The sequence below is a fragment of the Catharus ustulatus genome, chromosome 4, assembly GCF_009819885.2.
Source record: "Catharus ustulatus isolate bCatUst1 chromosome 4, bCatUst1.pri.v2, whole genome shotgun sequence".
NCBI lineage: Eukaryota > Metazoa > Chordata > Aves > Passeriformes > Turdidae > Catharus > Catharus ustulatus.
In genome coordinates this window covers 53,805,301-53,831,219 of record NC_046224.1, presented here as the reverse complement: position 1 = coordinate 53,831,219, position 25,919 = coordinate 53,805,301, and positions in this window count along the sequence as shown.

The window sequence follows — 25,919 nt, the reverse complement described above, 5'->3', positions numbered from 1 at the left end:
CCCTCTTCTTTATTCTACTACCTTGAATCACCCTTTTGCTATTATGTTTAACATAAAGCACATCCACAGTTTTCAGCTAGCTCAACTGTGCAGAAAGAGACTATTGAGGCACATAATAACAATTTAAATCATGAAAAATGTTATATGTGTCATAATTATTGGCTGTTTTATTTCTTATGTCAATAATATAATTTGAGTATTTTTTTCACTATTACTTTTAAAAAGTTTAGTTGTCAAATATTCATCTGTTTTTCCTGATTATGTTGATGTGTATGCTAATGCAGTTCAGATCTTCAGCAAGTCATTAGGGGTACAGATTCACTCAGCTCATCTTTGAAATGTACCTCATCAGCAGAATCCTTTGTACTTTCTCTGCATTTTCCCTCAGGATTGTCGAGACTTTGAGCAGACAATCTCAACTGCAGTGGAGGGGACTAGCACATGTTTCAGAGGATGCTCAGACACACAGATGCTCTGAATGTACATATCCAGTCATTTAAAGAGTCTGGATATAAAAGGTATCCAAAATCATTAGAGATGGCCAAAGTTTTCAAACAAAAGTCTAATTTGCATCCAATATTAACTTTCCCAAGTCAAAGGTAACAAAAGGTTCTGCTGGTTTTAGTGATAAATTTTTTCTTAACATTTGAATAAAAAACAGGCACTGAAACCCAGAATTAACCCTCAACTCAGTTGTTACACAGGGACACATGAGACAGAAGTACAAGGTCTTGAAATAAAGCAGACACCACCGTGATTAAAGCCAGGCAATTACATAAAGTTTTTTAGTACCTCATCCGTGTGTGCTTATCTTCTCTTATCAAAGTCATTGAGAGCTTCTGCTTCTAGTTGTACTTAGCTATTTTACTGCATGGAGGAAAACCCCACATCATCTTAGTTTTAAATGAGGACAATAGAGGCAAGGTGTGTTTCTTAAACACACTCAGAAATTGTGCAACAGAACTGGAAAATAATGCAAAACACTGAAATAAACAACCTGCTCCCACATCCACTAATCCAAAAGACAGCAAACCCCCAACTTTTTCAAAAAGCTACGTGATGTAATTCAGATATTGGCAACCTATATACCCACACATAGAACCCAGTCCTCTGTGTGAATGGATCTGTGATGCCATCCCAAGTTGAATTCTATTGCTTTGCACTATCTTTCCACAGCACTTTCTGAATCTGACTATAGGATTATTAACATAACAATGGTGTGGTGTATACATATAATTCAGAATCACTTGTATATCATGAAACTGGTGACAATGTAATTGAGGTAGTTCCTTCAAAAACATCACTATTCCCAGTAGCTGGTTTTGCTCTCTATTTATAAAATGCTGCTTCCAGGGTCACCAGCACAAGGAGCTGATCCTTACTTATATTAATGACTACACTATTTAGTTATAAAAAATGTTTTATTTTACTCTTGAGGAATAAGACACCACTGGTTTAACAAACAGATAAACCAGAGGGGTTCATCTTAGTGTCGTTAGGTAATGCTAAATCTAAGATTTTAATTATCCCCTGTTTTAATTATCCCCCGCTTAAAATAAAAGGAGTCTTGATGATAGAAAGTTTAATTTGGAAGGAGGAAAGGGTCTTATATTCAAACACAAATACCAGAGTGCAGACTGTAAGACAGGACATTGATCAAATAACTTGAGAAGGAATAATTTTAGAAGCTGATCAACACGAGCCAGTGTATTTTAAAAGAAGGAGCAGACAGCAGTCTTGCAGTCTGTAGCCTATAGGGAAGCAACTGGTGTTTTGGGGCTCAGTTGGGGAAGTTTAACACTGGAATTTCAATCATACTATCTGGAAAGCTGTGATAGAGCAGGGATATCAAATGTGGGCAGAAGTTCTGGCAGGTGGAATTCATGATGCTACAAACTCAGTGAGAATCTAAGCAATATTTTTTGTGTCTTTCAGAAAAGAAATAAGCTAATACAACCTTGTGGCTGGCAATGAGAAAGAATGTCAATGTGTGGGGCACAGCTCAGTATCATCTATTTAAGTCTCATGAGATGCATTCAGAACAGCCTGAAATGCAAGACAATGCAAATTAGTAAAAAACATGATACAAAGGCACAGTCAATTATATGCAGGGTATTAGAGTATGAATGATTCTGCCTTATTTGTGTTATCTGCATATAAAAACAAAATTGCAATGTGCCTCTCCAGAATCTAATATCAGTTGGAGTTACATCCATTCCTGTATTTTGATATCTTTTCATATCTGTTTTGCCAACTATGAAAATAACAGAGGATGTAGTTGTCGTTTCCAAATTAAATCATAAATTGACCTCTAGCAAGCTCTGCCTATGAGCTATAGATGACAGCACCAGTTTATTCTGACTGCTGTGAAAGGGATACGGTAGAAAAATCACTAGTTGGCCTACTGCAATTCATAAATAATCTTCTTAGTCAAGATTCTTTCTAGGTCTTCTCTTGAAAAAGGGATGCATATTTTGGGTTGCTTGTAATAGAAGTACGTTCAGAGGCAAGTAAACTGGCAGTCACTAAATGCATTACCCAAATGTGGACAAATGTGCCAGAGTGGAGAGTTTAGTACTGATGTTTAGAAATAGCTTCTAAACAAAGAAAAACCGAATTTACGTGAAAATATGAATCCAAAGGTTAGTCTCATAAAGGTTTGCACTCTAAAGCAGAAAGTTTCATTTTGCACAAGGCCTGAATGATGATCTGAAAATCATACTTGCTGTTGCCTAATCCTAAAAGTGCTTCAATTTACTAGCTGGGTACTTCATCTGTTTTAAAAAGCAAAAGGCCTTTCAAACTGCATATCAAAGTGTCTGAAACCAGGTGCTCCAATTCTGAGCAACTCAGGACTTGACTCTTGTCTGGTCATGGTCAAAGTAGGGATAAAATTCATGTCCTCTAAGTTTAGATGTCTTTAATATTCAGATATCTATATCTGTGCAAACCAGTGGAAAGAATGTTTTATAAAGAGATAGATTTTATAATCTCTTCAGAATCAATGGGAAAAAATAGGTATTTCTGCTGCAGTATTCAACTGGTCTGTTTTCAATGTCTATATCAGAAGATGAATCACAGCCTTGATGTGCCCAAGTGGCTGTCTGCACTGTAGACATATAAAATAGATCAGATTAATCTTGCCAAAGTAGTTTTTTTGCTGAAGTCCCCTAAGGATTTTGGTCTGATAAATGACCTCTCAGTGTGTCTTATGCACATCTAAAGAACCAAGGATACTCAAAACATTTTCAGGTGTCTGCTTTTTATGTAATAGCCTAATCGGTTATTTATTTATTCAGGAAGCTGAGAAACAGCCAAAATTGCCCAAACTTCAGCTCTGTGTGGTTAAGTCACCTGTGGGTTCTTCCAAGAAAGTGTACATCTTCATGGTATGAGTAGTGCTGACTGGTGGAAACACTCAGTTCCCATTTTCAAGGAAAGTCTCAATGCAAACGAGAATTTTAACTTCATTTAGGCAAAATGAGCAGAAATCTGTAACATGTGGTTGGTGTAATTTTTGTGTTGTGGTACCTTTCATGTTTTCTGTATTATGTGGCCAGGCCACTTCCGATTTATTCTGTTTTTTGCTGCCAAGAATGTTTCTGTATTTAATACTAAAAGAATCATTGCATGAAAGGCAGTCTGTCTGTCCTATGTCCCACCTGCTCTTGTGCTCTCATTGCACGGTGGACATCTGTCAGAGGTGGGCTCCATCCCACAAGCTTCCAAAAGCTACATATTGTAAGAAGAGGTGGAACTTTTCAAAAAGTCCATCTCAAGCTATCGGTATAATTACACTGTATTCTCAGTGACTAGGAGGCACTTTGTTTCATTCTGCTTCCCTGCTTGGCCATGGGAAAAGCAGCTTTTAGCAGTAAAAGAAAACATGTGGCTTTTTCCTCTGAAGGAATGGATGGGTTAGTTACAGCCTGGTCCTGACTCTGCCCCAGCATGGAACCACTTGGCAGATTTTTACATGGAGGCAAAAATAAAACCATGAAATTATTTCTTACCTGTCCTTTTCCTCATGTTACCACCTAAAATTCTATTTTTCCTCTGCCACAAGAAAGTGCATGCTGCTGAAATATCAAAATAAAATCAGTCATTGGTATGAATAATTGTGAAGATTGTAATCTTCAATTATTCAGAGTTATTCATTCAATTTGATTGTTAAATTCATACTGTTTGGACAAGAAAGATAGCTTAGGCACAGTGCTTTCCACTTTGTTATTTCTCTTTTGTTTCCTAAAGCAATTGAATATACACGGATCTTAGAATAGCAAGGAAAGTGATTACATGATTAAAAATGTAAAGATCATCTGTTTAAAGCTAAGACTTTTGCTGAAAAGAGGAAGTTTCCATGAGTATTAAAATATACACCAGTTGCAAAAACATGAGCAACAACAGAACCATCACTAATAATGACAATCAGCATTTTTTTTCTCTGTCAAAGGCTTTTTGAAGTTACCAAATTTTAAAAAAATATTCATTCTAACATGCTGTTCTTTAGGAAATATTTAACCATTAAATTCTAGAGAAAATCTGAGTTTGGGAGTGGGGGTGCATTTTATATGGAAAAGAGAGCTAAAATTTGTGCATTAATGGGTTTTTTTGAGCTTTCATTTTCCTCCTAAATATGCAAAAAATACTTAAGGTTGCTAAGTCGAGTTTTGTCCTTCTCCCCCTCCTTTTATTTTTCTTTTTTTTTTTTTATTTCTTTTTTCTTTCTCTCTCTCTTTCATTCTTTCTCTTTCCCTTTCCCTTTCCCTTTCTCTTTCTCTTTCTCCTTCTTCTCTTTCTCTTTCTCTTTCTCTTTCTCTTTCTCTTTCTCTTTCTCTTTCTCTTTCTCTTTCTCTTTCATTCTTCACTATGCCATCTTTATTCAATTTTCACCTTATAAAAGGTGAAACTAAAAAAATACCTAAATCTTTTTACTAGAAAATAAATGATAATTTTGTGCATTTTTAAAATTCTAAAATATTTAAGATAATATGACCAATTTCATGAATTCATGTCATAACTTCCCTAATATAGTGACATGGACATGACTATCCTGTCCTGTTATATAGTAATTCCTAATTCAATTCACTGACAGTAGCTTTCCACTCCTACCTCACAACTTGTAGCTTGGGTAAGTTTCAAATCCTGAGAAAACATGCATTATTTAGATGTATAATATATTTGCCCTCTACACTGCAGTGTAAAGTTCATATGACTTATTGCTGCATGTGTTTCTTTAAGGATATGATTGGTATACTTGCAGTAACCTCATTTTTTATTGAACACTGGAGTGAATAACTATATTAAACCTGCATGATTTATTGGCATTAAAGCTAAGGGTGCCTCTAGGCACTGTTAACTTATGCATCATCCTTTACTTAATTTCTCTGTTTTGTTTTAATTTGTAAACTGTCTCTGATCTGGAATGTACATTTTTCAAGTAGGTTTTCTCCACTGGTATTTTCTTACTCTCCTGAGTATATGGCTTGGTTTATAATAGGTACAGAGGAACAGAGTTTATTAAATTGCAGTAATACTCTTTGCATGTTTCATAAGTGTGAATTACATTCCATTTTAATGAGGGGTTTAATTTTGTGTGTCTCCTGCCTAAAATTGCACTCGTGCTGACTTTCAAATACAAAATGATCAGTCTACTGGTCAAATTTCTTAATTGTGTCCTTTATATTTTAATATATTAAATATTCTATTTTAATGCTATTGTAGAGAATCAGACCATAATTGAAGTCCACGAACTCTCCTAAAAACACCTGATTTCATTGGTATTTTTTTTTAGCTCAACCAATGTGTCAGATGTTTTCTCTTTTTTTCATTCAGGTTACAGGTGTTGCCAAGGATTTTTCCTTTGCCCACCAGGTCTAACTCCAGCTCTAATTTGCAAATGGGAAGACCTAGAGAGAGGCTATCAGAGGCCATCAGAGCATGGGGATGCTGAAAGTCAGTCTGGATTTGTCAACATGTAAATGTAGACTACATTAGGGGATAGAGGTATCTGCCTTCTTGACAAGGGCTGAAAGGTTCTTGCTGAGGGAGGCAGTAGATTTGAATCCATTCTGGATGCAATCAGTCCATAGAAACAATGTGGAACTCTGGGAAGTCGGGACACAGTGGAAATTTCACACCGAGTTCAAATGGTCATTACGGCAGACTTAAATGAGCTCTAGAACTGTTAGAACTGCACCATTGGCAGAAGCTAATTACAGCAAACACAATTTTAGCAAGCTGAGCTCCCTTTCCCTGCCTTTTATGCCCACAAATTGCTGACTGTTGGCAACGGAGCAGTCAATCTGTCCCATCAGTTTCTCACTAGGAGTAAATCCTTATAAATGGTCTCCACAAAACAATGGGTATCACTTGAAAACAACGAAAGAAACAAACAAAAAAATAGCATTTGAGTCAGTTGTTAATTTGGGTTTGATTTGTGTTCAGTGAGATCAATTCCATACAGTCATTTGGCACTTGGTATGAGAAGTATCTTCTCTGGTAAGAGAGAAATCTACCTTTGTGGGAGAAGTAAGTGATGTCTTCTCTGATGTCTGGTAAAGACTGAGCAGCTGAATGACAGAATTACAAAATATCTCCTATCACAAATTTTCTGAGACTTTTGATGCAGTATCACTACATTAGTTTATAACTAAAGGACAGTGACATGCAAGTGAAAGAAGCAGGTTTACATTATTAGAAGTGTAATAATATTTCATTAGACATAAGGAGGGTATGGATGTCTTTTCCTAGAATAAGTTCCTTCTAATTTACAGATATGAAGTGTTTGGTTTTCCAGTCACCATACTTTAATCCTGTGCTTTTATTTCCTTTTAAGACTTTATTGTGTGTTCTTGTTAAGAACCATCTAAACCCATGAACATCACTAAAAATTAAGCTGGTTGTCTGGTTCTTTGAGTTGTTTTTTTCAAAATTGTGGCATTTGAGCAAAAGTAATTTGCTACGTGAGGCTATAACTTTGAACTGAAGATCAGAGCATTAAATTCAGCCCTGCACAAACACATCTATTAAGCAAATTTTATTCTTCATTGATTGTTTGGTAGCCTGTCCAATCAGTTTAAGAAGGAAAATTTCAAAATTAAGGGAAATTATAAGTGAAGTTCATGAAGGCATATTTAGAAAAAAAGCAGGAGTAAGAGCTAGAAATTTTTATTAATGCTAATACAGAAACTTAAGATTTTATAGCTAAAAAGGTGGCAATTTCCCCACATCTAACCAAGTAAACAAACAACTAGAAACAAATACATATTTTAGAAGGAGGAAAGAGTTATCAATATAAAACAGTCTGTCTGAAGAAAAAAATTTGATAGAAGTTGAAATTATAGGGAAAAGTTCGTAGGGTATGAGGAAAATTAAAAGAGATGTCTCTAAACAAAATTCAGTGCTATGTGCTAGCTACTACATGAAGATAACGAAAGTAGTAATGATGGGTTTGTGTTCAGGAAAATAAAGAAAAAATATTCATATCCTAATCATAACGAATTTGTTCTACAGTGATAACTTCAGATGATGGTAAACAGCACCTCTTAGAATCACATTTTTTTAAACATTAATAGAGCTGATTTATACCCTGGAGTCTTAGAAGAGACAACTGAAACCACTGGCTTCATAATATGAAGATTTTCAGGATAAAATTTAGTGTATTAGAAAACTCTGTAATTTTTTTGCTAATATTCATGAGGTAAGTGAAATGATTCATATAACTTTAGAGTACTTAATAACTAAAACTAAGACATAACAATGCTTCAAATAATAGTTTGAGTTAGTAAGAACTGTTGCCAATAATATTGTAGTTTTCTAAAGAAACTTAGCAAATATTTAATTTTCTGATAAGAGTAAAAGTTGACTTACTAAATGTAACTCCATAATCATAACAGATTTTGTATGTATTGCCTATATTCTGATTAATTAATGCTGTATAACATCAATAAAATGTGTTGAAATTGATTTAAACATGGATGGGTAACACATCTCTGGACATGGTTCTTAATGTGGAATTGTTGTCGGTAATAGAATTTCCAATGAGTGATTGACAGTGTGTCTGGGTTTTCATAATTTTTTCTTCATATGGAAGTAAACACGTAAATAAGTGCTGACAGAATTGTAGGATCCTTGAATGGATGTCCTAGGCTTTAAATCAGCTCCCAGCTTCAAACAGCCCTGTTACCTATTTCTGCCCCTGTGGCACTTCTTGTCTGCTATTCCGCCTGAAGTTTTCATCACTTTCATTCATTAAAGGTTTGGGGGTTTTTGTGAAATATCTTCACAGTTTGAAAGCCTGATCACTAGTTGTTCCATATGTTAATTGAATCCCAGACTTTAAGTCTTCTTAAATTTTATTAAGGCCGTGGAGTTGTGCACCAATGTTACACTATATGCTTCAAAAACATGTATATCAATTTCTTATCTTTAAGCATCTTTATCAAAGTTCAAGGAGTAATATCTATGCAACCTTATATTTAATTGAAAATCTATACCTAGATGCATTGATTTGAGATTTTAATAACTTGTAAATAATATGCTTCTAGTGTTTGATAGTACAATTAATACCTAAATTTAGTATTGTTTAGTTCAATGTCACTGCTTTTTTATCTTCGGTTCAATCTCTAAATACATATTATCATGCCTTTTCCACCTCAGTAGTTAAGCCTGTATTTTTCGTAATAGTCTCAAACAAATGATAATTAATTGCTTGTTTCAAAAGGTATGTTTATTTCCAAACCCACATTCCACTTCTTGAAGTGCAAGTAAGTATCAGTGCCTAAAAATGCAGTATTACAGTCTTTAAATAATGATTATCTTATCACTGAAAAATATGAATTTTAGGTTGTGTTTCTTTGTGATGTGTTGTCCATGTGATTTCCTTTAAGAGGGGGGTTTGTGAGCATATCCACAGGAGAATCGTTCTGTTTTTTTATTTGAGTCCATCTTAAGTCATTCTCCAATGTATTCTGGTGTTTCCCTTTTTGTCTTCATCTACAAAAGAACTCTTCGCAATTGTAGCTCAGAGAGCTCATTCCTGCTGCAGGAGGCACATCTAACAGTTAATTGACTGATACTTTGTTTGGGATCTCAGGAGTGAATTAATTATGAACGCCTTAAAGCATCAAGGGAGTGGCTGGACTATTTCCATCATTTGGATGATTAACAAAAGGAGTGGTCTCTACTGCTCTGCAGTAACACTTCTGCATTTCATTTAGCTTCCATTTGGAAATTTCCCCTTTACCTTTAGATGCTACTCATCTCCATCTGTTGATGGATTTGTGAGAACCGTCTAAGCATGATCCTAAGCTCTCTGCAACGTGCAAGGTTTTGCCTCATACAAGACTTTTGCCATCTTCAATACAATGAGGACAATGTTTTCCTTTTCAGAGAGGAGATGAGAGAAGCTGAACTCCTCATTCATGGGTGGATCTGAACAGTACCAATTAAAATTCCAAATTTTAGTAGTTTTATTATACATCCATATACTTTAAAATAGCATTCAAGCAGGGATGGATTCATGAGGGAAGGAGCAGAGGAACCTTCCTGTCATCACTTCTACTCTTTAGTGTGAAAACATTCACATGAGGGAGAAACACGACTCAGTCATCCCCACCCCTGCCTTGCTCAGCACCTCAGAGTGTCAATATGGATGCAAAAGTAATCTTTATTTAAGGTACAGTAAAAATTCTGAGATATTTGCTTAGTATTTGAAAGGGCCTAATTGGTTCTGAATTTCTGATTTTCTAAAATATTAAACCTCCTGAAAGGAAAATACATAAGGCGTATTGCCAATAGATGTGCTTCCAGCTGACAGGCAGCAGGCAAGATGTGTACTCCTTGCATTGCTCCAGTTATCCTCTATGTTTTCTTATTTCAGCAATTTAAAACTTGCAGATATAATCTTTAGGAAAATTTGTGGCAAAATAATCAATGTGATAATAGAAGAATGATTTACAAAGAACTAAGAAATTCTAACTGAAGATAAGTTGCTGATTTTGTTATAATTTTGGAATGACAAATGACTTGACCGTAAGTCTGTGCAATTAACCATTACTCTAATTACAGTTTCCAAGTGGTGGGGAAGTTCTGACTGCTGGACAGACTCGGGAAAGAAGGAATGTATTGCTTTGTCCGTAAGGACAGTCTGATTTCCATGCCTCTGTAAAAAGGCTCTGTTAAACTAATTTCAGGGCAAGGCTGTAAAACCTGGACCATTAGGTAGAAAGAATGGTTTGCAAAGAACTGCTGTAAAAGCACGAAACTCATATGTATTTATTCAATCAGAAAAGGCATATAAAAACTTTAGAAGACCAATACTGAGTTTCTCCAGTCAAGGACATTGCTTTACATTACTGCTTCTCTTGGTAACTAGTTAGGATCTCATATACTTTCCGTGGAGTCAGTAAATATATTTCTGTCCTAAGAGCAGTACTGGTTCACAAGGAATTGCAGATTGTGTCTTCAGTATATTTTGGGGTTAGAGGAAATAACAAACCTTGGTGTTCCAGCTGCAGAAAGTAGCTAGTCTGACAGCTAGACATCTTACCTGCAGGTCAAATTCTGAACTTCTTCAAAAACTGCAAAAAATTTTGAAAAAGACAATTTTATATATAATCTTTTGGTACATCATATATGCCTTGTTTATTATTTTCCTTTTAGATTACTTAAATCAACTCAAATGAAATGTACACAAAAATTTTGTGTGCCTGTACAGAAACACAGTTTTAAACTGATTCTGCTATGTGAATAAAATCTACTTCAGAATTGAGTTTTTGTGTTTCTTTTATTAGAAAGAAGCTCAGTAACATTTTATTTTCATCTGGGTACGGAACAGGAAACACTGAAACTAGAAAAGCTTTGTGATAAAGGCAAGCATTTCTCGATGAGTTCTCCATATGCCACTTTCATCTCTCCAGATGCCTTTGTCTGTTTGTACTGTGCTTTTTACAAGGATACCTGGCTGAATTTTAATGGCCCTTAAATCAGCATTGTCTTCAAGAGCAGACTAGATGAATGGTGCTTTTTCTCAAAAATCGAAGCAAAATATTATAAATTTCATCTTTTTCTGCTGTGTTGAACTTCGTCACATCTTAGAATACCATAACAAGCATGCTAGAATATACTTTGACCAGATATCACTCAGCCTCTGTTGAGCTGGTATACTATCCCCCTCCTTTTTAGCTCCAGTCTTCCTGCCTACACACACATCATATTTTGTCTGTCCTCTGCCAGCATCCTTGGCATGGGAATCTTTTTCATCTGTTACCCTTTTTCTTCTCCCACTCACTTCCACCTGTCCAGTTTCTCTTCAGTTACAGTCACCCATAAGTTTTAATTCAAGCTACTCCTTCTTTTTCTTTTTTTCTTTTTCTTTTTCTTTTCTTTTCTTTTTTCTTTTCTTTTCTTTTCTTTTCTTTTCTTTTCTTTTCTTTTCTTTTCTTTTCTTTTCTTTTCTTTTCTTTTCTTTTCTTTTCTTTTCTTTCTTTTCTTTTCTTTTTCTTTTTTTCTTTTTTTTTCTTTTTCTTTTCCTTTTTCTCCTTTGATTTTTCTCTTTGTATGTCTTAGTGTGGTTTGGTCCCTGATGAGATGCCCCTTATTTTTCAGCAGCTGCTGCTTTCCTCTGGCTGTCACAGACCCTTCACTCACTACCTGCCTCGGATGCTCTGGCTCTCTCTGTGTTCTGCTGCCCCTCAGATCCCCCTAAGCTGCTCTCTGCTATTTCCACTCCACTGAATCAACCCTTACCAAGGTCAGCTGTGACCTCTTCTCCCTATAGACCTCCTTTCTACTCTCATCCATCTCAGTCTATTGGCTACATTCAGCAAAACCTATCATTTTCTCTGCCTTAATCCTGCATGGCACTCCAGTTTTGCAACTCCTCTCTAAATGCCCTTCAACTGTATCTTTCTTAAAATTGCCTTCTCTTCCCCTCCCTTCCACTTAACACTGAAGCCTCATGAGGCTCCACTTCCATTAATATTATTTCTCTTTCCCTTCAATATATTATTTCTGATCCTGGATGATATTATTCAAAAAAATCAGGCACTATCTTCAGCTTTTTTTACTTGAGTTTGTGTCAACATATGTATGCATATACATGTTTATGTAACAGCTTTTCCAGTGTTGTTCTTACATTGAAAAGTAAGAGCTCTCTCTCTGCATTCATTCTTCACTCTCATTTACTTTCCCATTATCATATGGGGCTTCACAAAGTCAGAATTATTTCTAGCCCTTGTTATTCCCCTCTAGGTTTTAAACAGGATCTCTTTCATCTTTTCCTGCATTCCCTAACAAAGGTGTATCTGGGTATCTCAGTTCAGTTAATTGTTACTTAAACTGCCACAATGTCCTTTCACTCTGCACCTTCATCTGGATTGCTGCTGTAACATTTCTGTGGTTGCCAATTTTCATCTTGTCCATTCCTTCCACTTTCCCCTTCTTTTCGTGTCTTATTCTCTTTAGACCTGTTGATATCATGCCACTGTTCATGCTGATTCCAGGTCAACATTTCATAATCTATGTACAAAGGATCAAAACTGATTGTATATTTTTGTTCTCCATATGTTCTTTTCTTTGTGAAACTTGACCTCTCTTAAATGGTTAGGATGCCTGCACATCCTTATCCCTGTAATGTGCCTCTGGTATACATCTGTGCTTTCAAGAAAAACACAGGAGGGCGTCAGGACTAAACCTTTACAACTTCTCACTGGGGGATCTGTAAAATAGCAGCTAAATTAGTGCATACTTAGTATTTATACACATTTGATTTCCCTAGCACAGCAGGAATTTTTTCCTCAGCCTTGTAAAAAGCCAAGCCTATTGACAGAACTTGACAAATAAAAATAAGACAATAAAATGCAAAATGGAATTGAATCGCAATCCCTGTTTTTCCTTAAAGTGTAGTGATAAAGGAAAGGTCTGTGTCAGGGTTTTTTTCCATTTCATGAGAATAATGGGCAGCTTGATTATTTCCTCAGTTAACAGGAGCAATGGAAGGACGTATTTCACTTGGTGTGAGGTGAGAGGAACAGTCAGAATCACTGCTTCTTGGGGGTTTGTGTTGCAGTGAGCAAATGGAGTATTCCAGCTGAACTGGAGAGAACAGCAGGGAAAAGAGAGCACTGCAAAACCACTGACAATGAGTAGAGCTGAGCATGCAAATCAGTAAAATTCCCTTTCCTAGTTACGTGCAGAGGTATGTGACCCTTTCCTAGTATTTCTTTTCAGATTCCTCAGATTTATTGGTAAACATAGCATGATGGTAGCCATGGGAACACTATTAAAGTTATATCTAGTTTTCCAGGCAAGCAGGACTTTGCAATCCCACAGGATGTTATTCAAAGTATTTTATAGATTTTTTTGTCCACATTTCAGTGTTGCAAACATATGTACTGTAGCATAATTGGCAGGGGTTATTTTAAGATACCTTACAGGTTTTCACCAAACTTTTAGCATAATCATATAATGTAGTTTTCAAGTTGTAATACAACCAGAATACAACACGCTTCACCGAATTTATTCCCCAGGCAATATGTTCTATTTAATTTTTTTATTTACATTCCCTTTCCCCAAACTCTTAGAAGTGTAAAATGTCTTGCAACCATAAAAGTATATAAGGCCAAGGATGAGACTGACACAGACATGTTTCTTTGCACAAATCTGCAACCCAGAGCAAAATATGAATAATTTTCCCTCCAAGAGTGGTATGTGTCATTGCACAAACTGGCAAACTCAACTTGCCCTAGTAATCCCAGCACATTTGGATTACTTCTTGCTAAGGATGCTGAGAAAGGAGAAGCTTTGTGGGGAAGAGCAGGGACAGGATGCAGATATATGCAGATGAACCATGTTCCACACTCACTCAATCCCAGCTCAGGCTGGTTGTGCAGCAGATGTTATCCAAAATGCCAGTGCTGTGGGATGTGAGAAACCAGGGTCTCCTCTCATCCATTGCATTCTGGTTACATACATATTGCCTGGAGATATGATTCCCTCCCCAGTTTGGGCCTAAGCGTAAGAATGAGATATATTTCAGGGCAATGTGGTATCATTTCTTTTGCATTTGGGTTTATGACATGAATTCAGTGAGGACAACAGCTTTTCCTAAAGAAGTTAGCAAGTCCATCTTGAGTCTTACAATCAGATATTGAAATGGGAACACAAACAAAGCAGTCCTTATCTCATTTTTCAGGGATATTATTGGTGAAAAAACATCACCTCTCAGCATCTAGTTACATTTCTTATTTCCTGAATCGTGAAAAATGAGTGATTTTCATTTTAACCTATGCTAAACTAGGCCACTCTTTCCAGAACACATAATGACAATTAGAAATTGCTTTGCACTTTGTAGGATTGTTGTACGAGATGTTGTTGCCTGACAAAATTTTAAAAATTAGGGGTTTAACTGTAAGCATTGCTACCACCTTGGAAATGTCCTTTGATGCTTTTTCTAGCTTTGAAATGCAAAACTATAAGAACACTGGAAAGAAAATCCCTGCCTGCCAGTGCTTAGCAGCACCATGAAGAAGTAGTAGTACTGAATACAGGAACACTTAGTGACCTGTCTTCAGACAAGGACTTTTTATTTCAAGTAGCAGAAACCTTTCTGATACTCATTCTGACTCTGTTTTCCTGTGGCTGTCCTGGTTCTTAGAAAACACACAAGTAGTGTTTTACAGCTCAGGAAGGAATGTGCCAGATCAAGCTTTCATTACTTGGCCTTATATCCAGTAAAGCACACCAGTCAGAAATTCTGAGACTGGGCTTGGGTGTTTTGTAGCATTGAGGGGAAGAGAAAGAATGAGAAACCAAAGCATCCAGTCTGATGTCAGTAAGTCATAGGGAAATAAAAAGGAAAAAGAAATTGCTTGGTAAAATAATTCTAATGAAAATAGTTGCGTCAAGCATAAACAAATGGTTTCAGGCTGAGTAACAGTCACAGCAGAGGGTTTCCTTCAGAAGAAAGGTCTGGGAGCATCCATTTGCTATGGAAAGCCACGTACATAGAAGTGTAACTCTGAATGCTCTGTAGAAAAAGGAGAGATGGCTACAAAAACCCAATACTCCTACAAATGGAGCCTGTCACAGAAGCTCGGTTATTAAGAGCCTGGCCAGGTGTGAAGAAACAGAATTGGAGGGACAGAAATTCAAACCCCACCATTCAGGGCCAACCAGAGCAGTTAGTCAGGACTGCGTCCATTTGGAGTTTGGATATCTCCAATAATGGAAACTCCAGCACCTATGTGAGCAATCTGCTTCTGTCTGATGACTATTCTTAGAGTAAGACAGATTTTTCATTTGTTTGAATGAATTTCCTGCAGTTCAGGTAGCATCCATCACCCGTTGTTTTTTCCCTGGTCACCAACATAGAAGAGTCTGAGGGAGATGTTTAATTCCCACATCAGATATTTATATAAAATGGTAAGGCACCCCATGAGACTTCTCTAGGCTGAACAGTTTCAGCTTTCTCAGCTTCTCCTGAAATGACAGCTGTTCCAATCATATTCAGCAGCCCAGCCTCATTGCTGAGCTGTGTACTCTAGGGCAATGCCTCTCCTGTGCTGGGGAGCCCAGCACTGCTCTGAGCACTACAGGAATGTCTTACCAGTGCTGAGTAGAGCAGAAGCACCACTTCCCTTGGCTTGCTGTCAGTGTGGTGCTACAGCTAACATTTGACTTGTCTTTTAGTTAGATGGCGATTTAAATTCTAGGAAGTTTTTTGACACTGATTACTTCAGAGCACGCAGTAAAAGATTGCTTTTTCTGAAATTTTTAATGGATATTCTTTTGACATTGCACAGCTTATCTTCTAGAGAGGTGATCATCACTTAGAACTATTTAGGCTTTTATTTAAAGCTTAGAACTATTTAAGCTTGTATTGCCTAATTAATAAGTGCAGGTAAAGATTATGGAAACCAATAATCAAGCGCTGCCAGTAATGAGAGAACATTTTAAATCCATTGGCCAATGCCCTGTTATGTCTATAGTATTGATCAAACATCCATTTTCTGAGCATCTGATAAGCAAAAGCACTTCCCACGATCAAGATAACTAACAATACAGCTTGTGATCTTCATGTCAGGGAGGTTTAAGGCTGAGCTGCCCTGCGCATGACAGGGAGCCAAGAGCTGTGGCAACAGCTGGATACTTCTGTTCTTCAACAAAGGACTCTCCTAAACAGAGTTTAAAATAGTATTTAACACCACTTTTCCACCATTTTGAAAGACTGTCAAGTGTGAATCTGGCTTGTTCTTTGTGACCCAGGAGCTTTATTAATCCTTTAAATTGCAGTTATACATTGCTGATATAAAGAAACACAAAAATGTTGGTTTTGTCCATTATTTTAAATTTGGCATATACTAGAAATATGTTTTTTAATTTACTCTTCAGCAGGAAATAAAAGAAAAATACAGATTTAAATTAGTGATGAATGATAAGTTTGAATATAAGTTTTGTACTTGAATAGGAAATACTCTTTCTCTTCTGGCAACCATTATCCCTCATGGTGAACTGGTCATTTACCTTCGTGGGACCTGTTCCTCAGTAAACATCATTACAGATCACTAGAGAAACAGCTAAGATATTTACATAAAGCATTTTGAGAAGATATCTGCCAAATCCCAGCTGCTGCAATAATTCAAAGCATTGATAACTGATTTAAAATGTTATCTTGAGGAAGCAACTCCCTTTGACCAGGAAAGAGTTAACACTGGTAAAAATAAGCTGAGACTGAGCATAAAGGAAACCTCTTCCTAATGCAGCTCTATGCATCTTTTCTGACTCCTGCCCTTCCAGGTTAATAGTAAATTTTACTGAATATTAATTTACAATAAATATTGTTTTAAAATTCATAGAAAATATTCTTTACAGCAAGAAGTATATTTATTGAAAATAAGGTGTACACTACCAGGAGCATTTATGTTTCTTTCATTCAATCCATTTTGAAATATAATCCTAAACATAGTAAAATAATGACAGAAAATAAGAAAAACCATTATTCTTTCTGGTTTTCATCTCTTTTGATACCATTTTAGAAGAAATGGGAGCTGTCTAAAATCATGTGATGCATAAAGTAGAGAAGTTCTGTAAGAGACAAATCCTTTTAAAGGCATTTCCATAGATAGCAGTGAATGTGAGAAAACATGCTTAAAATTTTGAGATATGTTACAACAGGACTGAATATGAATGTTTGCTTTTTTGTGCATTTCACTTACATTGTCCCAGAAGACTGAAATGCTGAAGGCACACTTAATTTCAAGATGATGATGTCTGAACAAGAGTGTCTGAATACAGGTTTATTTGTGGGAGAGGGTTCCTTGACCTCCCACTGCAGTCAGTGGAGATGTAGGGTTAATAACTTAGGTGCCACGTAACAGGGGCTGTCTGGTGACATCTGAGACAGCTTCATGTGTCCCTGACAAAGGGAGGGTGGCTGATCTGTGGGGGACCTGTGCTTTTGTTGGAGGCCAGATGGGCAAATTCTCAACCCATGCAAATGACACCAGGAAGCTCAGTGTGGGTGGATGAACTGAGCTCCGTCTCCTCAGACTGAAGTGGGAGTTTAGACACCTAGCACATATGGACACCTCTATCTAGATAATTTAATCCAGAGCCAAATACCATTCCAAAGGCCAGAGAAAACTGCACACATAAATTTCCACAAAATAAGCATGCGTATATTTTCCACCTTTGAAATGCTGTGTGTCATGACATATACAGATATCACATTTCTGCCCACTCCAGAAGTTAAATAGTGCAATGCCAAATGAAACTAATTCTATACCATATGATGGAAGATTGTGTGGAATAAATGCATTTCCAGAGTGCCAGACAAAGCAGAATATCTGTGATTACTGAAAAGTAACCTAATTTATGTCTGATGTGCTCCATGACGCACTCTTACACAAATTCCATCATAATCAAAGTAATTTTTCAAATCCATTTGCATGTTTAAAATAGTTCACGTCTGCCTATGATCATAGCTCCCAGTATTAGAGGTTTCAGTAACTATGTGCAAGTCAAATCATTGAGCACATCTTCAACTCAAGGCCTAAAATCCTATTTTCTGTCTACATCGAACATATGTATTATGTATTAAACTTTACCCGGCTGTGATAGGGCTTATACGAGAAATTATTAACATTTTTTAGGTGAAAGAAAATATGTATGCTAAATCCATAATCCGTCTTCATATCAGGAGTAAATACCAGGTGTCCAAATCATACTCAGAAAAGTCCCAAACACAACAAACCACACGTTTTGCAAAGCTTTATTGCATTCTGTGAAACCATCAGCATTTCTGGGAAGTCAACAGTGAATCTATATATCGATTTCTCAATATACTTTGTTTGTATAAAAAAAGACTTGCAAAATCCAGGAATGCTTAACCACACACATCCACCTCTAGAATCTAAACAGATAACATGCAGTTAAAACTTCCATAGTTAGCAGAGTCCCTGCTTACAATCCAAAGTTTTCAGGACAGGAAAGCGAGTTGGGTTCATAGAGTCAGGAATCTGGCACGTATCGGTATCAAATGTTGATTTTCAGGAGTGCTATTCATATTTAGACTGCTTATATTGTCACTAAGGTTTTGTCTTTCAATATGTTCATGTAATGTCATAAATGCATGAAATACATGTATCATGCATAATACAAAGGTACATATATGTTTCTATCATTAATAGAGGAAATTAATAACAGCGATTGTCCTAATGATTTGATGGGGAAATAAACTTACTGAGATCTTCATGGTCACCTAAAAATTCAGTCCCCAAACAGCTATAAAAGCTTCTTGTCCGGAGTAAAGTATGCACAATTGCTCAGTCCTGTAGAAAAAGACGATGGCAATTTGTCTGGGCTTTCGAACTGCATTAGCAAAAGGTATAAAATATTCTGCTCTTCCCTGAGAATCTCAGCTTACTGAAAATCCTGATTAACAGAAGAAAGCATAGCATCCTACCCAAAACAGAATGAAAATGACTGTGATTTTAAACTGTCTACATTGATATTTATTTAATTAAATAAATACTTTTCTGATGTTTCACTGATGTTCCCTCTTCCAGAATATTGTGTTCTCCTAGTACATGAAACAGTATCAGTTCTGACAGTCAAATTGGCATTCAGTTTTCACTTCCCACACCTGCATTGCAATTTAATCTAACTTAGTTGACCTCTCTCTCTTTGATTTACTATATAATTTGGGTAATGAGGGTAGAGCAAAGGCAGAGGTTGAGGTATTTGACTTAGTAACAGAGCAGCAAATTTTGGGTTGAGTTTCAGGTATGTTCTAGGTCAGCTCCTTTTTCTTGACAAAAAAAGGGATACTAACTTGTATTTGCTAGTTGTTTAGCAAAAAAGGAAACATTTTTGTCATTAATTAGCAGTTTGGATTGCCTGCCAGATGAGAAAAAGTATTTTTTATGCCTCAATGGGAAGCGACTTTGAGCAGCTCAGTGCGTCAATAGTTCTGTGTCTCTGTTTCCTGTGGTACACAGCAGAGTGTAAATCTGCCTAGGTGTGATCTCCACATCAGCCTGTGCTGCCCCGGGGGTGATGGTCAAACTCATCACCATGGAGACAGACATGAAAAAAATCCTGTGTGTGACACGAGAGAATAAATCAGTGATCAAACCTATGGCAGCCTCTTGAGTTCGGATCTCCTGGAGCATTCCTGTCAGGTTGCTGGGCTGTGCTGCGTGAGTCAGCTCCCCTCTGCAGAAAAAAGCTCCTGGCACCCAAGCAGGCATGACTCAGTGGCACTGGCAGCCAAAGTACAGCTAACAGGGCTTTTGCACATTGACTTGAGGGTCTCTACCCTTACTAAACACAGAGCACATTGCTTTGTTTTTCTTGAAGGAATCCTAGAGTTACTTATTCCCAATAAACAAAAGACATTTACTCACACTGCTTGTGAGACTAAAGATAATTTTCTTCTTGACACAGTTTCTACAGCTTCCTCATAAATGCAAGACACATTTCAAAACCTTGATTTTCTTCTGTATTTCAACTCCCTTCTTTCTATGTTAAGGATTTAAAGCTTAGTTTCACTCTGATCCAACTGAGCTAGCATTCCAAGGCCGTTCATCTCCTATGGAGGATGCCCTTTTTAAAGAAAAAGGAATTCAGAGCTTGAAAAATGAGAATAGAGATACTGCTAGCATATAAATTTATTCTGTGCTTCAAAAGCTGGAGGAAAACTGTCTTTACAACTTCAGTGTGAAACACCTGACGCTAATATGTGTTATGTTCACCTGAGAACATAGACACACAAAAATGAGTAAATAAATAGTACTAGTTCCAAGATTTTCATTCTGTCTGCTTTCCCTGAATTTTAAGGTAGGCCATACATATACATAAAATAACATTCCTAGTTACTAGCTCTTCATTTTAAGACTGAATTTTAAGGCTGGATTTGGGGAAGAGGGGGAGTTTGAGTTTTTCTTGGAGTGCCTGAGGCAATCGTGGGCTGAGGGCATGCAGTGCATATTATTTCCTTTGCTTTTCAAGATGAGATTCCATCTCCACAGCTACACTCAATGTGGATCTCAGGCATATTGATTCAATTTAAAAAGTCACCTTAAAAGCATAAGTATTGCAGTGACTACCTCTGTGAGTCTGAAACATTCCAGACTCCCAGCAGAAGTCCCAGTTTCATTATTGAACACTGTAGTTTGAGTATGCCAGTGCAATTTCTGCACTCAAGTTTTCTCATTTGCACTATTATATTCTCAGAATATTAATCCAGTCAACCTGACAGGGTAAGCATTTTTTAAAGTAGTGAGATTTGCTGAGACAGTTGATATTCCCTTATCCAATTATTTATTCTTAATAACTTCCAGGGATCTATTCTGATATGAAACATTTAATTTTCAAAAGCATCTTAGAAGTGGAGGAAGCAATCTTATGTAGCAGAAGAGTTTAGTTCAGGTCTTGGTAAAGAATTTCCAGACTTCTAGTAATTTTCTTCTAATAGAATAGAAAAGCACTTCTGTCTTCCCATAGCGCACAAACCATACATTTTCTTTTTATTTTATGTGTGCTGGAATAAATAAATGCATGAAACGATGTGGCCATATTACTCCTCTATCCCATCACCTTATTCCTACCAAGATTTAGTAATGGCAAAAAAGACTGTTATTCTAGGAGTTTTTGAGGTTTTTAACAAAACAATAATTTTATCCCACCAAGTTTACTTTGAATCAGATCAAATTTATAAACTCATGTTATTGTATCAAACACTTATACCTGAAAAAAACAGAGGAAATTTGCCAGAAACTAGTATAATTTTAAAAAATATTAGAGTTCCACAGTTAAAATTAAACCATTCTTTTATTTTAATTCAATATGTAGATAGTGTTCTCTTTTTTTTTCTTTTACAAAAGAGCAAAAAGTTTACACTTTGTTCCATTCTGGAACAAGATTCCTCTCTATTTACAAGGTTTCTGAGATATTAAGAATGGAATTAGGTGCCTGTTGTTTTGTTTGAATGAATGTAAAATAGCTTGACTCATATTGTCTATGTGAAAGAAAGATTTATACCCCAGAAAATAAAAATTGAGCTTTTTTGAGGAATGAGGAATGAAGGCTGGAAAAATTTAAAATTCTCGCGAAAGTCAGAACCTAGAGAAAAAGAAATAAATCTCCTTCTCCTTGATATCCTACTTACTGGACCCTCAGTCCTTCTGTATCCATCTTCCATCTATCTCTGTAGTGCTGAATCCATTCTTAGTTAAGAATCCCAATTTCTTTGTTGTTCTAGCGTCAAAAATTTATTTAATACTCTCTGAATAATAGTAACTATGACAAGCTAATTATTGTCTCTAGAGATCTGACTGTTGTTTCCAATTCTTTAATTTATGTCTATATCAGAAATTAAAATTGTCCCATTCTTTGAACGTAAGAAAAGTGCCATGGGTTACATCATTATCATTACGCTCATACTGCCTTTCTGTATAACAGTATAGCCTGGGAAAGCTCCAGATCAACATCTATCCATTTTGTATAGTCAGCCAAGAAAAGGTGCAAGGAGCCACTGTCTTTTCCCTGTGGCCTGAGGTGGAGTGCTCGGTGTAGCAGAATACAGAGACAGCCATGTACTCACACTCCACCACTCTCTTACTCTGATGGGCCAGGAATTCAGGGCAAGGCAGTAAGAGAGCTCTATACATTTTTCACTCCAACAGTTCTATCTGTTTGACAGTTTCTTTAATTAATTAAAAGATGTTGACAATTTATTAGAATGTCCTCCATTTTTCCTGAGAAGAAAAGTTCCTTGGACTGCTCCAATGGGACTCTTTACTCAAGGCAGAGTGGTTCAGGTCTTTCTGAACCACTAATCAGGACTACTAAGCAGTAAAAGGCATTGCCTAAAAAATCTCAGAGGAAATTCAGCTCAGACAAAATACAGATGAATGTAAGTTACTTGGAAGTTGAACTAGCCTTTGTCTTGTTTTTCTTTTTCATGCATATTTGAAGAACAATATCTTTCAGCTAAATGTGACACCATGATTCTGTTAAAAAAATAAAATTAAAATATCCACAAACTTGAGCATACTACTGTATGGGTACCGTATCTAGCTATGCAGATGATCATTTACTGATTTATGTGATATCCTAGCTGCAAAAGAATCTGTTTCAACCCATATAAAAATATTAGGAGGTAATTCTAGCACAATGAATTTCTGGGGCAGAATAGGGGGCAGAATCTCCTTCCTCGACTGGCTGCTTTTGATGCAGAGGATTGTGTATAAATGGGATTTTCCTCATTTGCTTTAAGTGATGCAGATGTCCATTCACAGAATAGTAATGAAAGATCATTTTCATACTATTCTCAAGTGCTGATGGAAATCTCAAGTTCACAGATATATTCAATATCTTGTCAAGTATAAGAAAGAACACAGCAGTATATTTCTCAGTTTAAAAAGTTTCTTTCATGTCATTTGCTATAGCACATCTTGTTAATGTACAGAATGAAGCATTTCCTTGTAATAGAAGGAAGAAAGAGATATTCCAAAGAGACTTTTTGAAGTTACTGTCAAACAGGGAAGTTGCACATTCATACCAAAAAAAAAGCCACTGTTAACCTGTAAAAGGAAGTCCCATTGGGGCTACTTAATTGTATAAGAAAGTCAGAAGAATTCTACTACAGTACCTCAAAGTGCAACTGACAATAAAGGAATGTGACTCACCCACATATCTCTTAATAGAAAAAAAATCACAATAAAAATATGCAGTAAGAAATACGGAGTCAGATGCTTTTTAAGAAGGCATCATTCCATGAGAATCTGACCTTTAACTACAAAAGTAACTTTATTTCAACCTAATTTCTAAACAAATGGAGGAAGGTAGCAAAATTATAAATCCATAGTCAAAGTATTACATAATTTGAAAGTATTGAATTTTAGTCCTGAGAGAGCCCAGAGAGAATTAAAAAGTTACTTCTTTAAGACATTTCTGTGTTTCTGAATCTGGATTAAAGTCAGCATATTCAATATGAGATCTTCATGTGGCAGAGTTTAGTGGCACCAGTGTATAAATTCATCTATGGAATGATCATGCTTTTACAGTAGCATTGCAGATTGCTCTCTTACTGTCATTTTCCACCATAGACATAAACACTGTGTATCACAGATTAAATGATGGGTTTATAAATGTCTTTTCAAAGTTTTCTTCTGATTTTACATTTCAAGAAAATTACAGGACAGCATAATTTTTGACTCACAATAAAATGCTGCTTTCTCAGAAGAAATGAGCATCCTTTCCAGTGCCTGATTTCAAAGTCCACAAAAGTCAATAAAGAGATTCCCTTAGACATCAGTGAACTTTAAAACAAACCTTAGATTGATCATCGTAGGACATGCATTTAAATTTATTTTATAGGTATTTGCTAAACTACCTATTTCTGATTCTTTTTGTCCCCATGCATTTTATTCTGTCCTCAGACTGCCATTCACATCAGTGGGAGTTCCATAAATAAATCTAGCAGAACGTGAGCTGTCCCCCTGCTTTTGATGTTGGTGTTCATCAGACAAGGTTTCACCTTTTTTTTCTGTCTCAAATCACAAGTAGCATCCTATAGCTTAGTTCAGTATTGCTTTATACCCTGAATAATCCACACCTTTCTCTCCTCCTCCTCATGTCTTGGTGTCTGGACAATGCTCACAAGTAACAGGTTCTTCCTTTGGCAGCCCAGGTGCATTGGAGAGCAGTACAGCACATTCAGAAGAGACTGGAAATATACTCTCACCAGTTTTTATTGCCATCACTTTCCTTTCAGCAGACTCACTTCAAGAAAGCTTAGTTCCAAAATCTTGTGTGATTAGCATCTCTTTTAGGTTAAGCATCCTGCTTAAGACAAGGTTGTCATAGCAGGTGGTCACTCAACAATTTCTGTTTTGTGATGCTATTAGCCTCATTTTATTTATGGTATTTATGCATGTAGAACGCTTTCTTAAATCTCTGTTTAGTTGCCTATGGTCCTTGTTTGGGACCACATCAAACTAAGGAGTGCAAAGTAAACTTTAAAAAATGTATTCTTGTCCTACCAGCTGACAAGAAGTAATATAAGGCAGGTTTCATGGTCTCCCTTATGAAGAATAAAGAATTGAGGTATAAAGACAGGGAAAAAGGATATAAAGTGGTTTCTCCAGTGTTGGATGTCTAGATAGTGCAGGTACTGCTAAATATGTGACACATACAAAATTATTCTAACAACAAATTGTCCTATTCTTTGATACCACAAAAATAAATATTCCTAGGCATGCTGAAATCCCAGTGGGTATTTAGTCTGCATGCAAATCCTCATCCACTCATGCCTAGATGTATTCCTGATCTCAGTGGCATTTTTGTCTAAATCAGAATGTTCTATGGTCTAGTTCTTCAGTTTCTCAGAGGTGGCATTCCTTCTTCTCCAGCTTGCTGGCACTGAAGTTCACAGCTTTGGGTGTGCACAGAGCAGTATCTGGACCACTGGGGCAAAGAGACCATTCCAAGAAGGGTATTTCAGTGTGAGTTGATAAAAGAAACAGAAAGGGCCCTTGTCACAGAAATTTGGTTATAAGGAGAAAATGCTTTTGTAAACTAGCAAGAGTATATAGTTAAGGCAGCAAATCAGTCAGCCAATCCCAAAGTAAATAAGATTAATAACTCATATTTGTACTAACACTGATCTGCAGCTTCTTCCTTATCTTCTATTTCTACTCTCACCTCCCTACAGTTTGAGAGTTTGGGGCTTTATTTTTGTTGCTCAAAAGGTGCTCTTAGTCAACACCTGCATAAATTACAAGCTGTTACATGAAGGCTTTTTAAGATATTTTAATTTGTTCTTTTCAAAACAAAAGTTTACATTACAATGTAGGAAGATGTAAACTCAGAGGCCATGACAGGTCTAACCACAATGGGTATAAATTGTCCATGGTTTTTTTTGCTGCTGCTACCAATTGTTTTTTCCTTTTTTCTTTTTTTTAATAGACTTTAATAGACTTCTGTTTCTGCCCTCCTTCACTTTTTTTTAGTTTAAACTTAAGAGATCAAGAAAGTAAAAAAAACCCCCAGAACATATATATATATGTACAAACACAAATATCTATGCACATATACATACATATATACAGATGTAATAACAGTATTTTCCTTATTTGTGAAACACATCAGCTTTTTCTCTTCTGAAACCATCCTCCATGAGATGCACTTTTTTTTTTTTCATAAAAAAACTGAAAAATTAACAATCTGAAAATACAGTATTGGATGCAATAATAAACTTCTCACATTTAATGTTACTGGATGTCTATGCTTTTCCAATATATTAAGTATCTCCAGTTCAACTTATGACTCCAGAGAGAGACAAAAAACTCAGGGCAGGTGTACTGCATCATGCCAAAAGCCTTTGAGTTTCTGAAAGTTCCAGAAGCTTT